General features: G+C 42.4%; 1 long non-coding RNA gene across 2 annotated transcripts; it reads right to left on the reverse strand.

Moving 5' to 3' along the window:
• Positions 1-1,523: 1,523 nt before the first annotated feature.
• On the reverse strand, positions 1,524-14,872 carry LOC132837366 (uncharacterized). 2 transcript variants are annotated; one of them, XR_009647509.1, is made up of 3 exons: positions 14,809-14,872; positions 11,243-11,324; positions 1,524-1,594 (listed from the first exon to the last, which is right to left on the reverse strand). It is a non-coding gene; the product is annotated as an uncharacterized LOC132837366 (long non-coding RNA). The 2 variants fall into 2 exon arrangements; XR_009647510.1 differs by lacking the exon at positions 1,524-1,594 and adding an exon at positions 7,919-7,977.
• Between the last annotated feature and the right edge of the window lie 1,717 nt (positions 14,873-16,589).

Here is a 16,589-nt window from a genome sequence, read left to right on the forward strand (position 1 = left end):
GGCCTCCTGCAGGGCCATCACCGCCGAGCTCTGGAAGCGCAGGTCGGTCTTGAAGTCCTGAGCGATCTCTCGCACCAGGCGCTGGAAGGGCAGTTTGCGGATCAGCAGCTCGGTGGATTTCTGGTAGCGGCGGATCTCCCGCAGAGCCACCGTGCCGGGCCTGTAGCGATGAGGCTTCTTCACTCCGCCCGTGGCCGGAGCGCTCTTGCGGGCCGCTTTGGTCGCCAGCTGCTTGCGGGGAGCTTTCCCTCCGGTGGATTTGCGCGCTGTCTGCTTGGTTCTGGCCATTCTCTCCAACTCTCTCTAACACTCACACAGGCTGCTGCTGCTGTCAATGCTGAGGCTGCTGCAGTGCTGCCTTTTTAAGGGGATGGAGAGCCCTCCCTAGAGCTGGGATTGGATATAGACCCGTCCCTCAGCTCACTGAGAAACCGCTCCTGAAGGTGCAGAAAAGGCAGGAAAAGAATCATTGCAGGCTAATTGGTTCACTTGGACCATTTCAAAAAGCCCGCCGATTTCACCCTCACAAACCCGGAGATGAAATTAAACATGAAGAAGCAAAACACCATGGGTCCCCAATTAAGATAAACTGTTATACTTTATAGCAGTATGTTACACTCCAGTTAGCAGTGAGGGCGGGCAGGGGGCGGGATCACTGCCTGATCTGTCTGTCACAGGCAGGAGGGAAACGCGGGCTTTATAACAGCCGGGACAAACTGAATGGGAAACGGTTGCTAATGAAGCGATGCAACCGCGCCGCTTTAAACAAAGATACTGAAACACGGCCCACTGTCCTTGGGCAAAGTTACCCAATCTCAGCCCGAGTAAGGACAGCTTTTTATAATCAATTGCAGTGAACCTGAATACAATTGCCATTGTAGCCTTCCACATAAACCTGTCGGCACAACGTGGTGTTGGGTCAATGTTAACAACTTACATTGAAACAGGCCGATGGAAAGATCAAAGCTCAAAACTATTATCCCCACAAAGCATGGAATACAAATACTGCAATATACAACATTAGTGTCTGGGCAGAATTACCAATCGCGATGTGATGTATTAAACGTGTAGTAACCTGGTACAGAACACCATCCCCTCCCTCTGTGCTCTCTCCGGCCTCAGGTCCCCGCTCTCAATGGGAAGATTTGGGATGGCTCTGAAAAGAGCCTTTGGGTTCGCTGGAAAAAGGGTCGCTTGATGCTCAGCCGCCGAATCCATAGAGAGTGCGGCCCTGGCGTTTCAGAGCGTACACCACATCCATGGCGGTGACCGTCTTGCGCTTGGCGTGCTCAGTGTAGGTGACCGCATCCCTGATCACATTCTCCAGGAAAACCTTCAGCACCCCGCGGGTCTCCTCGTAGATCAAGCCCGAGATGCGCTTGACCCCGCCACGGCGAGCCAGGCGCCGGATGGCTGGTTTCGTGATGCCCTGGATGTTATCACGGAGCACTTTACGGTGCCGCTTCGCTCCGCCTTTTCCCAGGCCTTTGCCTCCTTTACCTCTTCCAGACATCACGCTTCTTCACTCCAATCGCTGCTGAATGAGAGCCGAGCTGCCTGCCCTTCCTTTTTTATACAGCCCGGCCCGACCTGACTGAGAAAGGGTTGACAGAGAGTGAGAGGCTGGTCCGGAGAGGAAACGGAGTGACAGACAGAGTGATCCTGCAGCTCCGCCTCCAGCTAACTGCAGCCCCAACTCTCTCTCTGGAACTAAAGCTTTTCTCCACAATGGCACAGAATTCAGAGTAAAAGATCAGTGTCATACAACCGATGCACAAACCCAGATTGCTGTAAAATTTTGAATCATTTAGAGTGGGGATGCATGTTTCGATTCATTAATATAGAAATCCCAGACCTTCTTTCAAGTCACATTCCCGAGCTAACTTAAGGATTTATGAAGAAAAGATGATATCTCAGCTGAGACAATACATTAAAGGTGTGAGGTTCAAGTCTGGTTTTTTTGCCAACCTTGCGTCAGACTGGTTCTATTTCCAAAGTAGGAATTGATAAAATGTCACATGAACTGGCTGCGAGCAGATTGTGTGTAATTTGAACAATATAGTAAATTCACCTCTGACATTGTGTGGTTTTTAATTTCGCTTTATTGTCGAGTGTGGGACAGGGACTGGGTGTAAATCACAGCAAGAAAGTGTCTATCGAGTTTTGCAAATCAATCAATATCTAAGGTATGTCTGCACTCAGCATAGACCGGGACAGGGATCACTTGATCCAGGCTCAGCTCTTTCCTGAGAGATGTGGGTAGCTCTGAGAAGAGCCTTTGGGTTCACATGTTTACGTGTTACACCAACTTTGCTTTTTCTGCTTTCTTTGTGACTTTCAATTTGGGCAAAGTCTTGGGTTGAATGAGAATGGCCAGTGACTTCAATTTGCTCCTCCTGCCCTGAGAGTTAACAGTAATTCTCCATTTCAACCAGACTTCAGCACGATAGGTGGTAGCTGAGCACCCTTCAGGGTGAGCAGGTGCCTGGTCAGACTTGCTGAGTGAACGAACAGAGACTGCCTCAGTTATAATCCTGGAGGATTGGTTACTGGCTCAGTGCTACATGTCCAGTTCTGTTCACCATATCACTCACAATAACCAATACAATACCAGAGAGATTTGGGGTTGAGGGTTCAATGGTGCAGGTTGCTTTTGGTGTCAAATCGGATCAGTGTCAGGCATCATTTGGTCATCTGGTGTATTACAGCAGAATGCACACAAATACATAGCAACATCCCATTGTCATGAAACACAGTCATTCGCTATGTTCATTACCTGGGTTAGACTGAGTTTGAGTCTCAGAACATCATACAACAGGAACAAGAGACAGTCAATCAGCCCAATGAATCATTGTGTACAATCATGGCTGATCAGGAAGTTCCAAATCTCTTACCCATAATATCCTATAACTTCTCACATCATTGACAATCAAAAGTTAATTGATCTATACTTTAGCATACTCAAAGACTGGCCTTCTACAACCTCCAGGAAACAGATTTCCAAATATTCACCATTTCCTGTTTAAAGAAAACTGCGGTTTCATTCCTGAACTGACTCTCTGTTTCTTTTCAATTCCAGCCTCCAGGTTCTAGACACCCACTGCAGACATCTTGCAGGGCAGACCTCTAGCCTGGGCTGAATACATAATATGTACATTAATGATTTGGAGGAAGGAATAGGTGGTTTGATTAGCAAGTTTGCAAATGACACTAAATAGCAGAAGGGGACTGTCAGAGAATACAGCAGGATATGGATAGATTGGAGAGGAAATGGCAAATGGAGTTCAATCCAGTCAAATGTGAGGTGATGCATTGTGTAAGATCCAATTCAAAAGTGAACTACATGGTAAATGGAAAAGCACTGGGGAAAATTGATGTGCAGAGACCTGGGTGTTCAGTCCCTTGAATCCTGAAGGTGGAAACACAAGTTTACAAAGTGGTCAAGAAGGCATACAGCATGCTTTCCTTCATCAGATGGGGTATTGAGTACAAGAGTTGGGAGGTCATGGTACAGAGATATAAGATTTTGCTTTGGTCACATTTGGAATACTGTGTACAGTTCTGGTTATCATATTCCCAAAGGGATGTGGATGCTTTGGAGATAGTACACAGGAGGTTCACCAGGATGTTGCCTGGTATGGAGGCATGAGCAATGAGGAGAGTTTGAGGAGATTAGGATTATTTTCATTAGAAAGACAAAGGTTGAGCGGGGACCTGTTGAGAGCTACAAAATCATGAGAGGGTGGATAGCAAGTAGCTTCTTCCCCAGAGTGGGGGAGTCAATTACTAGGAGTCATGATCTCAAGGTGAGAGGGGAAAAGTTTAAGCGAGATATGCATGGAAACTTCTTTATGAAGAGTGGTGGGTGCTTGGAATGTGTTGCCAGCGGAGGTGGTAGAGGCTGGCATGACACTGTCATTTAACATGTATCTAGACTGACACATTAATGAGCAGGGAGCAGAGAGATACAGATCCTTAGAAAATAGGCGACATGTTTGGATATAGAGGATCTGGAACAGCACAGGCTCGGAGGGCTGAAGGGCCTCTTCCAGTGCTGTAATTTTCTTTGTTCTCTTTATTCTGGTTTAAAGCTGTGTATGACCTTGGGTACTTTGTGGATTTCAGTGTGATAGTTTCTCATTCATCAAAACTAGAAAATACTGGTCCAATTTCTCAAACTCTCTCCCAATCCTGTGATCCTGGGAACAAGGTGGGTAAACTGCCATTGCACTCTCAATATGGCAATTCTATCTTTTCTTGTGAATACACAAACCAAAAATGGACCATGATTTCAGGTGCAGTCTAACCAATTTCTTGCACAATTGAAGCAAGACTTTCCTACTCCTCAACTTCCCTAATCCATTCTTTTAAGAATGGATTCCATTCCATGAGCTTTCCTAACAACATACACACCTGCATGTTTGCCTTCAGTGACTTACTGACAAGGACACCCAAGGCAATTTGTAAATCTGCATTTTCCAGCCTCTCATGATTTTGACATCTGTTTCTCCAACAAAAGTGCATGACAAATTGTTGGAGGGAATCCTGAGGGACAGAATTTACATATATTTGGAAAGGCAAGGACTGATTAGGGATCGTCAAAATGTTGTTGTGCATAGAAAATTGTGTCTTACTAACTTGACTGAGTTTTCTGAAGTAACAAAAAGAGGATTGATGATGGCAGGGGAGTGGATGTGATCTGTATGGTCTTCAGAAAGGCATTTGACAAGGTTCCTCGTGGTAGGCTGGTGAGCAAGGTTAGACCACGTGGAATACAGGGAGAACTAGCCATTTGGATACAGAACTAACTCAAAGGTAGGAGACAGAGGGTGCCGATGGAGGGTTGCTTTTCAGCCTGGACGCCTGTGATCACCAGAGAACCACAAGCATTGGTGCTGGGTCCACTGCTATTTGTCATTTATATAAATGATTTGGATGTAAACATTGGGGTATAGTTAGTAAGTTTGCAGATGACACCAAGATTAGAGGAACAGTGTAAAGCAAAGTGAGTTACCTCAGAGTACAGTGAGACCTTGATCAGATTGGCCAATGGTTCAAGGAGTGGCAGGTGGAATTTAATTTTGATAAATGTGTTGTGTTGCATGTTGCAAAGGCAAATCAGGGCCAGAATCATTAAGTTCTTTTACTCTTGACATTCCTACACACTTGATGGAACTGCAACACACCTGACTTCTGTGAACAAGCAACAACATTTATTAAGTACAGGACAGTACAAGCTTTCTGGAGAAACCTTTAACACACACCTCGCAGAGCTTATGGGGTCGTGGCAAAAGCTCTATCTGAGCAAAGGGAACAGTCTTTCCTTTATACAAAAGTCTTTACGTCACAGTTAGTAATGCCCACAAGACAACCTCCAGCCATCCCCTCATAGTCACATGCCACACAAGATACAAAGCAGTGACCCCCCCAGCTCCAGAAACAATGTAATACAAATCATCCCTTCATGGTCACATCTGTTGCAAACCATTGTTTTGTAACTATAGGGGAGGAGTGACATGCCAACTGTAATGTTCTAATTGATTTCTGGATGAAAATGTAAGTCATCCCTGAATGGCAAGGAAATGGCCACGTAAACCTCCCACATTCCACCGATAAGACAAAGACACACCACCCTCCCCTAGGGGGCATTCAATATCTTGCAGGTCAGCAGAGCAAGTTCACTCTCTAATGTCTCAGAGTTATGGTAATATCTTGGGGTGTGTTGCTGACCAAAGCGACCTTGGAGTGTAGTTTCATAGTTCCTTGAAAGTGGGGTCCCAGGGAGACAGAATAGTGAATAAGACATTTGATATGCTTGCCTTTCTTGGTCAGTGCATCGAGTATAGGAGCTGGGAGGTCATGTTGCAGATGTACAGGACATTGGTTATGTCACTTTTGGAACATTGTGTGCAATTCTGGCCTTCCTCCTATTCAAATAATCATAGAATCCCTACAGTGTACAAACAGGCCATTTGACCCAACAAATCCACACTGACCCTCTGAAGAGTATCCTCACCAGACCTATTCCCTGAGGAATGACTCCACATTTCCCCTGACTAATGCAACAAACCTACACATCCTTGAACACTAGGGGCAATTGAGCTTGGCCAATTCACCGAACCTGCATATCTGGAGCACCTGGAGGAAACCCACGCACACACGGGGAGCATGTGCAAGCTCCACACAGACTGTCGCCCGAGGCTGCTCTCAAACCAGGGTCACTGGCGCTGTGAGGCAACAGTGAAACCCAAAGAGCCACCATGCCACTGACTGGAAGAATGGTATGAAACATGAGAGGGTTCATAAAAGATGAACAAGGATGTTGTCAAGATGGGAGGATTGGAGGTAGAGGGAGAGTCTGAATAGGCAGGGGCTATATTCCCTAGAACTTTGGAGACTGAGGGGTGACCCTTTAGAGGTTTATAAAACAATAAAGTGTACTGATGGGGTAAATAGTAGGTGTCATTTCGCTAGGATGGGGCAGTTTCAAGACTATGGAGCATATTGTAAGGGACAGTCAAGAATCTGGTGCTGGAAAAGCACAGCAGGTCAGGCAGTATCTGAGGAGCAGGAAAAGCGACATTTCGGGCAAAAGCCCTTCATTAGGAATTCGGGCTTTTGTCCAAAATGTCGAGTTTCCTGCTCCTTGGATGCTGCCTGACCTGCTGTGCTTTTCCAGCACCACACTCTTGACTCTAAACTCCAACATCTGCAGTCCTCACTTTCACCATATTTTAAGGTGAGGAGAGAGATTTATAAAAAGACATGAGGCGCAATTTTCTTTACACAGATGGTGGTTCGCATGTGCAATTAACGTCCTGTGGTAGTGGTGGATGCAGACACAGTTACAACATTTATTAGACAGTCAGATAAGTACATGAATAGTAAAGGTTTGGAGGGATATGCACCAGCAGGAGGCAGGTGGGACTAGTTTAGTTTGTGATTCTGGTCAGCATGGACTGGTGGACAGAAGGGTCTATTCCTGTGCTGTGTCTCTCTGGCTCCATTATGAATCGAAGTCATTTTGAACGGATCATTTCTCACTACCTGCCATGTCATTCCATGGCTGTTCCCAATGTAACAGATGTCTCAGTACAGTGTGTGTATTTGGGACCCGTTTTACACCAGTCAGTTTGTGTGCACACCGTCACCATGCTTGTTTTGTCAGACTTTGGCACAGTATGTGTGTTTGGATTTCACATTATTTAATTGTTGTGTCTATGTATTGGACAACTGTTCATCAAAGGAGGATAATTCTGTCCCGTTTAGTTATAAGTAATATTAATGTGTTTCATCCTCTACTTTGGCAACTTGTCCTGCCTGTGAACGCAGTTTCCTTCTATCTCTGTATTTTTAACACTGACCTTATGTATGGCTGTTGAAATGATGTAAAAGTGAAATCTATTTGTTTTCCTTGATTAGAACTACAAAAATGCCCTTCTCAAATGCAGATTTAATGGTGTCCACGCGTGTCTATTTCCAATCAGGTTCAGTCTCTCCCTCGTCAAAAAATGGTGTAAATGTCAATAGGCTGTGAGTGATAAAACTTATTGGAACTGGGCTGGTGTGACTGAGAACGGAGAGAGAAAAATGTAATTCCTTGGTGGCATTTGACTCTTGATTTGAACATCTCTCTGGGAATTGACTCCAATGTGGGTCTAAAACTGAGAGAACTGCAGATGCTGTAAATCAGAAACAAAACCAGAAATTGCTGGAAAAGCTCAGCAGGTCTGCCAGTATCTGCGGAGAGAAATCAGAATTAACATTTCGGGCTGAGTTCTCAGAACCAGTTCTGAGGAAGGGTCACACGTCCCAAAACATTAACTCTGATTTCTTTCCACAGATGCTTCCAGACCTGCTGAACTTTCCCAACAATTTCTGTATGTGTAACATTCCTGCTGTTTGGCAGAAGCAGCTGGTCACACTTGGTTTTGTACTGAGGAAATATTACATTGTCTTGATCCTTTGATTATTTACCTGTAAGAAGACAGAAGAGATATCTCTTCAGCATTAGGCATGATTGCCAGGATCAAATTGAACTATGTAACATTCAGTTAGTAATCGTTAGGATGTTATTCTTTAAAACTAATGATTCAAACTGAAACATGTATGTGTTTCCATTCTTGGACTGAGCTACTATGTTTTAAGGGTTCTATACCAATTCACTGAGATCCAGAGACTAACCAATACCTGTACAGCTCCATGAACAGGACCACCTGACGAAACTGTGGATATGAGCATCGAGTTACCAATCTGCTTATGTTAGTTTCAAATGAATACTGCATTTGAGAAAAGTTATCAATTTTACCTGTTAGTTTCTGTGAAGAAGGTTAGGGTCTAGCCTATTTCCATGATACACTGTATTTTGAGGGGGCATGGTCTGGTGCATAACAGTGAATTTAGTTATTGATCTGTACCTGTCAGATTCTGCTTTTGAATATGAGTGTACTTTTGAAACTGTACAGTTTAAACTATCTGAATATGTGAGTGTAGTTATCAATCTGTCCCTAGATGACTTGTACATATACTTTCATGTGCACAAAGCAGAGTGTGACAGGGACAGATTAATAACTATATTCAAATGTTCACATCACATAAACTGACAGGGACAGATTGATAAATAACATCACATATCCACATAATAGAAACTGTCAGGGACTGGCTGATAAATACATTGATATATTTAGACAGCAATCAGGCTCTGATTGTTTCATTGAGGTGAATATGTGAATTTAGTTACACAATGTGTATCTGTCCCTTTCTGACATGGGAATGTGTGAGTACAGTTATCATTCTCTCCCTGTCTGTTTCGGTTTTGTTGTCTCTGTCAATGTGAGTGTAGTTGTCAATCTGTACCTGGCAGACCTTGCTGTGTGAATATGTAAATATAGTTATCAAGCTGTACCTGTCAGTTTCTGCTGGCAAAATATGTGAATGTGGTTATCAGTCTTTCCCTGTCAAGCTCTCTAATGTAAATATGAGTGTATTTAACAATCTTTTCCTGTTAATTTCTGTGTTACGAAGATGTGAATGTCGTTATCAATTGTAGCTGTCAGTTTCTGCTCTGTGAAGATGCAAATGTAGTTGTCAATCTCAAACTGTCACTTTGTGCTTTGTTAATATGAGAGTCTCATTCTCCATCTTCCTCTGAAATATTACTTCTTTGTCTGCATGTGGGAGTGTATTTACCAATCGGTCAAACCTTTTGACAAGGTCCCACATTAGAGACCGATTGAGAGAGTTAAATCATATGGAATTCAGGGAAACTGGAATGCACTGCCTGGGAAGGTTGTGGAAGCCACAAACCTTAGAACCTTAAAAAGATACTTGGATGAGCACATCAAGGAAATGGGACACGTGCAGCAAATTGGGATTAGTGTGCCCTCAATGGGAGTTATCATCAATGCAGACTGATATGCCGAATGGCCTTTTCTGTACTCCCTCCCTTTTCTTGACCTCTCCATTTCCATCTCCAGATGGACATTTACTATAAACCCACAGAGTCTCACAACTACCTGGATGACACAACCTCCCACTCAGTATTCTGCAAAAACCCCATCCCAATCTCCCAATTCCTCCACCTCCAACCCATCTGCTCGGAGAAGGAGTCATTCCACTCCCAAGCACCCAAAACGTTCACCCCGTTTAAAATCACCCCTCGGCCTCCGATGCTAATGGGATAAAAGTCCCAGACTGTTCACAATCTCCTTAAATTTCAAACCCTCTAGCCCTGGCAACAACTCTGTCAATCATTTTTGCACCCTCTCAGGATTAATGCCATCCTTCTGAAAGCAGGGTGACCAGAATGTTACACAGTATTCTACAAGTGCCCTACCTTATGTCCTGTGCAGCCCTAACATGATGTCCCAACTCCTATACTCAATGTGCAGAGCAAAGGAGGCAAACATGGCAAGCCCCTTTTTCACATCCTTGTTCACCTGGGACTCCACTTCCAAAGAACAACACACATGCAATCCTAGGTCTCTGTGTTTGGCAACTCTCCTCAGGACCCTACCATTGACTGTACAAGTCCTGCACTGTTTTGCGTAATAAGAATGTTTGTGTAATTATTGTTTTCTCTTTGTCAGTGTCTGCAATGTTAATATGTAAGAGCAACTATCAATTTACATCTGACAGTTGCTGTCATGATGACATGGGAGTTCAGTAATTGATGGATAAAACATCAGCTTCTGATGTGTGACTATGACAGTGAAGTTCTCCATCTGTACTAATCACTTCCTACTTTTGGGTATCAAAGTGGTTTAATTCTCTGGCAGCCAGGAATATTCCCTGTGATTCTGTATCATTCTGTGATAGCAGTTATCAGTGTATTGAGCGTGGGGTCTTAATCTCTGCTGCATTTTGTGATTTCTGAGTTTTCTCTCAATCTTTGGGGAAGGGGTCAGCAGATGGTATCTAGTTCACAATCCCAACCATTACTGGAAACTGTTTTGCAGAACAATTAAAGAATAGAATGTACGAGCACAGATTGAATGGGAGGAATGGCCTTCATCTGTGTTGTCCCAATTCTGAGATTCTGATTCTGGTGTGAAAAGGAAAACACATCCCGCTGTATGAAATATTGGTACAAAACTACCATGTAGAAATGGACAGACCGGCTAATTAAAATACCAGCTCTTGTTGCTCAGTGTGGGATGTTTCCCTTTTCAGGGGTTCGGTACTATCACTGAGACACATCGTTTCATTTTGTAATCAGGCATTGATAGCGTTTTTTTGTGAGAGAGTTTTATTCTGCATCTGCCTGTCCATGCTACATGATAGGTTTTTATTGCTGAACATGATTTAATGGTTGTGTCTTTGAATGGGACTACTATTTCTCAAAGATTATTTTTGTCCTGCTCAGTTACTGTTAACATCAAAAGTTGCCTTTTGGATCTGCACTCAATAACTACTGCATATATGGTTACTCCAGCTATGTAACAGCATGATCTATTTGTTCATCTTGATTGTAACTTTGAAAATTCTCTAACTGTGGATTTAATGCAGTTCCTGACTGTCTGTTTCCAGTGAGGATTCAGTGTATCCCTTTTCAAATCTGAATGACAATGCGCCTTGAATGATGACATTTATTGCATCTGCGCTGGTCCATAGTGAGAATTGGCTGTGTTTTACTCATGGATTGAAGGTATATCTCTGGAAAGTGAGCTTTTTGTGAGTCTGCCTCAATCCATTCTGTAATTGTGGAAAGGACCTGCCCCCAGCTCAGACAGTGGTAACATACCTGCTGTTTGGAAGGAGCAGCTGCTCACACTTGGCTTTATACCGAGGTCATATTACATTGTCTTGGGCCATTGAATATTTGCCTGGAGGAAGACAGAAGATTTATCTCCTTTAAATCAACATTAGCTAAGTTTGGTAATATCAAACTGAGCAATGAAATTTTGAGTTAATAGTTATGATGATCTTTATAAAGCCAGCAATGGGAACAGAGCAGGCGTTGGTTCCACTTTTGCCCTCAGCTGCTCCTGCTCTCTTTTTGTGAAATTATAGAGCAATTTATTAAGATACAAAAATTAACCAAGACCTCTACAGCTCCATGATTGGGATGCTTACACAGTTCCAAACCAAGATCCCAATACACTAACTATTGAAGAACAACACACACTATTTCAAATACTATATTTGAGGCTTTTGATCCAATGATTATCATATTTATTCTTTACTAAACTGTGACATTCATATATATTATCTTTATTTCCACAGCTGAAAGTTCATTCACAACAAACAATGCGAAACAGAAACCAAACAATTTATTCCAATCAGTATTCAGAGGATTGCAAACTACAACAATGATATATAGTTCACAGTCCCAACAATTAATGTAAACTAGTAATAGAAGGGATAAAGAATAGAATGTCCAACTGTAGACACAATGAGCTAATTGGACTGCTTCTGTGCTCTACAAAATCTGTGATTCTGATTCTAATGATAAAGGAAATTACATCCAGTTCTTTAAACTATCCATGTAAAAATATCATGGAGAAATGGACAGACCATCTTATTTACAAGGCTGGTCCGGTACATAGTGTGGCATAGTTCCCTTCCTAATGTTCTACATTATCACTGAGACATTTACTTTCATTTTGGACTCGGATATGTTTGTGTTGTTTTGCATTAGTCAGTCACTCAATCAGAATGTGAGTATGGATAAAGTCAGCTTTTGTCAGCTAACATTGAACATGGGATTCATTCAGTCTCTCATTATGAGTTATCAATGTGCTTCTTATTCATGGTTATTGTATTTTATATTGATGCAGTGTCATTTCAAAGTGGAATTGTCATCTTTCAGAACTGCTGGAGCTCTTTATTGTGCAAACCTTTGTATAATATCTGATACATTCTGAATAGCAATGTCATTTGTGTCACCTCCTGTCAGTGAAAGGGGATGTGTTGATATCACTGTTAATCTCTGGCACTGTACGTCTCAGTTGAATAACTTACACAACATTGGAATCTATGGGACAATGTAGTTTACGATTGTAAGTGTATTTTGGGCATGCTGATCTCTAGACTGAATGTATGTTTTAACTTAATTATTCCTATGTTAGTCCCAGAGAAACTATATGAGAGTCTTCACACTGTACTCAAAAGTCTCTCATTATCTGTCTGAATATGGGATACTTTCTGTCCTTTCAAGTCTATATTTGATTTCCTTTCGGTCAATTTCACATCAAATTTTATATTCTGTAGTTTTGTATGAGATGTGCACTGCTTTTCAGTTTGGGGTTCCATACAAAAATATATATTTTAAAATACAATTTGGGCTGAAGTGTAATTCCTCCAATCTGTAAAATGGAATTGATGCATGAGTTACATCTCCATATCTAAGACAGGATGAGATATTTGGAGGGGTAATTATACATAGCTCAGGTTATTTCTTGGGCAATGTCACTGGAATTTACTGCATATCATGTGATAGGTTCAGTATTTTCTAATACAGCACACAATTGGGTTAAATTTTATGGCCAAACTGATACACTCTATTTAAATCATATAGGGAGTGTATGTTGATGCTGAGATTGAAGCTGTTACCCTGTTCTGCTTAAACCTTTTAATGAAAGGCTCACTCTTACAACCATCGGATCATTGGGGATCTTGGGGTTTCTTTTATTCATGTCTGTGAACCTATTAACCTGGCAGTAACTCAGGACTTTGAGAGGGATTCTGTACCCATTGTGTATTGGCACCATCTCACAGCTCTCTTCCAAATGTTGACAAATGTTGGTATGTTCTGTGACTGTTTGATCTTTAATGTGAATGCAGTATTAAGTTTGCTTCTTTCTGTTCTTTGTACTGGTTGCATACATGGAAGTTAATTCTCTAACTGTTACCTTCAATGGAACCACGTGATTCATTCTAATGCCTTTCAAATCTCATAGACAGACATTTCTGCAGCCAGCAGAGAAAAATCAGAATGGTGTGTTGCCTCCCTAGTGCCAGGATCAAGGATGTCTCGGAGAGGGTGCAGAATGTTCGCAAAGGACAGAGGGACCAACAGGAGGTCATTGTACACATTGGAACCAATGACACAGGAAGGGAAAAGGATGAGATTCTGAAGGGAGAATATAGAAAGTTAGGCAGGAATCCAAATGGTCAATTTCAATTTATTAATCTATCAACACTGTCCAAACCTTCACAGAAAAAAATTGAGAAGCTTGACACACCTATCCATTATGGCTATTTGGTTTCTTACTGCTCTGCTATGAATGGTGACTATCTGATTCCATTGATTCATTGAGAAATCTGTACCCAGATTCCTTGTTTTTTAGTAATGCATCCTAGGGACGGTCAACAGGAATGTCAGGCTTTTTGAAGACATATGAAACAAACGTTGAAAGATGTACAGAATTATAAAGAAAAAGATTTTGCTGGAATGGGAAAAGAAAAGAAAAATGACACCTGCAAGGTGAAGCAATAAAGAATGACACTGTGAGAAAGATGGGGCTGGCAGATTCTCTGCTGTCATGATATATTTATGGAAATGGAATGCTGATTGAAAGGGTTGTTAGCTTGGTCAATTGTTATGCTGTTATGGATTGGTTTTGATCAGTGCAGACTTAATCATTTGAAGGGCTTTCTTCTGTGTTGGAGATCTCTTGCCTCGAGAGCTGAGTGTAGAAATCAGTTTGAATGTAACATTTTCTGACACTTGCAATGTATATGGATCTTCATCACTGTTTGATATCATCGTGTGTGTGTTAGGATGTATTTGTGACTCATTATAAATCATTCAGGATTTTATGTTTGTGTGCGGAAGTGGTGGGGTGTTAGTAGTGTGTGTGTACATGCAGTAAGCCTTCTGTCCATGTCAGGAAAGAACATTTGGAATGTACATTATACCATTGTAATGTCTTTGTATGGGACAACTATTGATCAAATGATTAATTTGGCCTCATCAGTTACTGATAATGTCAAAGTTTCCCTTTATGTTTGCACTCAGTCTCTACTTCATACATAGTTATTGTAACTGTGTAACAATGACCTAAACTAAACTAATAACCCTTTATACCACATTTGGATTTAATGTGGTTCCTGAGTGCAGATTTTGGATTAGCAGACAGTCTATACATATTCAGATGTGGTGAATCACGATGGGCTTTAAATGGTAAAAAGTATTGGAGCTGGCTACAGTGTGCATTCAGAGGAGAGAAGAAAATGTATTTCAACTGATGTGTTTGACTCTTGGATTAAATGTATCCCTCTGGAAATTGAGCTCAATGTGTGTCTGGTTCAATCCACTCTGTGTCTGTGGAAAGGATGTTCTCTGCCCTGACAGCAGTAACATACCTGGTGTCTGGGAGAAGCAGTTGGTCACACTCGGCTTTGTACTGAGTATATATTAGATTGTCTTGGTCCAGCGAGTATGTTTCTGGAGGGAAACAGAAGATATGTTACATCCAATTCAAACTGATCAATGCTAAATTCAAGTAATATTAATGATGATTTTGTTTTAAAGAAAGACCACATTGTGAACAAAGCATGGTTTGGTTCTGTTATTGCTCTGAGTTACTTCTAGTATCTTTTTTTGTCGAAATTATTAAACAATTTCCTGAGACACCAAACCTAACTAATATCTGTGCAGCTCCATGAATGGAATGCTTAGATAGTTCAATATGTAGCTCCCACTACACAAACATGAAGGGAAGGGTAACAGGCGTGATTTCAAATGCTGTACCTGAGACTTTTGATCTGGTGACTGCTACATTTATCACTTAGAGGATTGTCACAGTCAAAGTCGATTTGATTTCTACTATTCACTGCCCAGTATTAACAGACAGCCTGAAACAGAAGCCAAACAATGAATTGCCATCAATGTTCAGAGGATTGCAAGCCACAAGAATGTCCCACAGCAGCTCCTTCCCGCTCTGTCACCCACAGAAGGCCCACCCCCCCCCACCACCCCGCCACCCCGACCCAACCCCCCCACGAGAGGTTTTGACAGGGTGGATAGCAAGTAGCTTCTTCCCCATGTGGGGGATTCAATTACTCGGGGTGTTGAGAAACAATGTAATACAAATCATCCCTTCATGGTCACATCTGTTGCAAACTATTGTTTTGTAACTATAGGGGAGGAGTGACATTCCAACTGTAATGTTCTAATTGATTTCTGGATGAAAATGTAAGTCATCCCTGAATGGCAAGGAAATGGCCACGTAAACCTCCCACATTCCACTGATAAGACAAAGACACACCACCCTCCCCCAGGGGGCGTTCGATATCTTGCAGGTCAGCAGAGCAAATTCACTCTCTAATATCTCAGAGTTATGGTAAGGTCCTGGGGTGTGTTGCTGACCAAACAGACCTTGGAGTGTAGTTTCATAGTTCCTTGAAAGTGGGGTCCCAGGGAGACAGAATAGTGAATAACACATTTGATATGCTTGCCTTTCTTGGTCAGTGCATCGAGTATAGGAGCTGGGAGGTCATGTTGCAGCTGTACAGGACATTGGTTATGTCACTTTTGGAACATTGTGTGCAATTCTGGTCTCCCTCCTATTCAAATAATCATAGAATCCCTACAGTGTACAAACAGGCCATTTGACCCAACATGTCCACACTGACCCTCTGAAGAGTATCCTCACCAGACCTATTCCCCAAGTAATGACTCCACATTTCCCTTGACTAATGCAACAAACCTACATATCCTTGAACACTAGGAACAATTGAGCTTGGCCAGTTCACCGAACCTGCATATCTGGAGCACCTGGAGGAAACCCACGCACACACGGGGAGCATGTGCAAGCTCCACACAGACTGTCACCCGAGGCTGCTCTCAAACCAGGGTCACTGGCGCTGTGAGGCAACAGTGCAACCCAAAGAGCCACCATGCCACTGACTGGAAGAATGGTGTGAAACATGAGAGGGTGCATAAAAGATTTACAAGGATGTTGTCAAGATGGGAGGATTGGAGGGAGAGGGAGAGGCTGAATAGGCAGGGGCTGTATTCCCTAGAACTTTGGAGACTGAGGGGTGACCCTTTAGAGGTTTATAAAATAATGAAGGGTACTGATGGGGTAAATAGTAGGTGTCATTTCGCTAGGATGGGGCAGTTTTAAGACTATGGAGCGTGT

Source organism: Hemiscyllium ocellatum, chromosome 49 (genome assembly GCF_020745735.1).
Source record: "Hemiscyllium ocellatum isolate sHemOce1 chromosome 49, sHemOce1.pat.X.cur, whole genome shotgun sequence".
NCBI lineage: Eukaryota > Metazoa > Chordata > Chondrichthyes > Orectolobiformes > Hemiscylliidae > Hemiscyllium > Hemiscyllium ocellatum.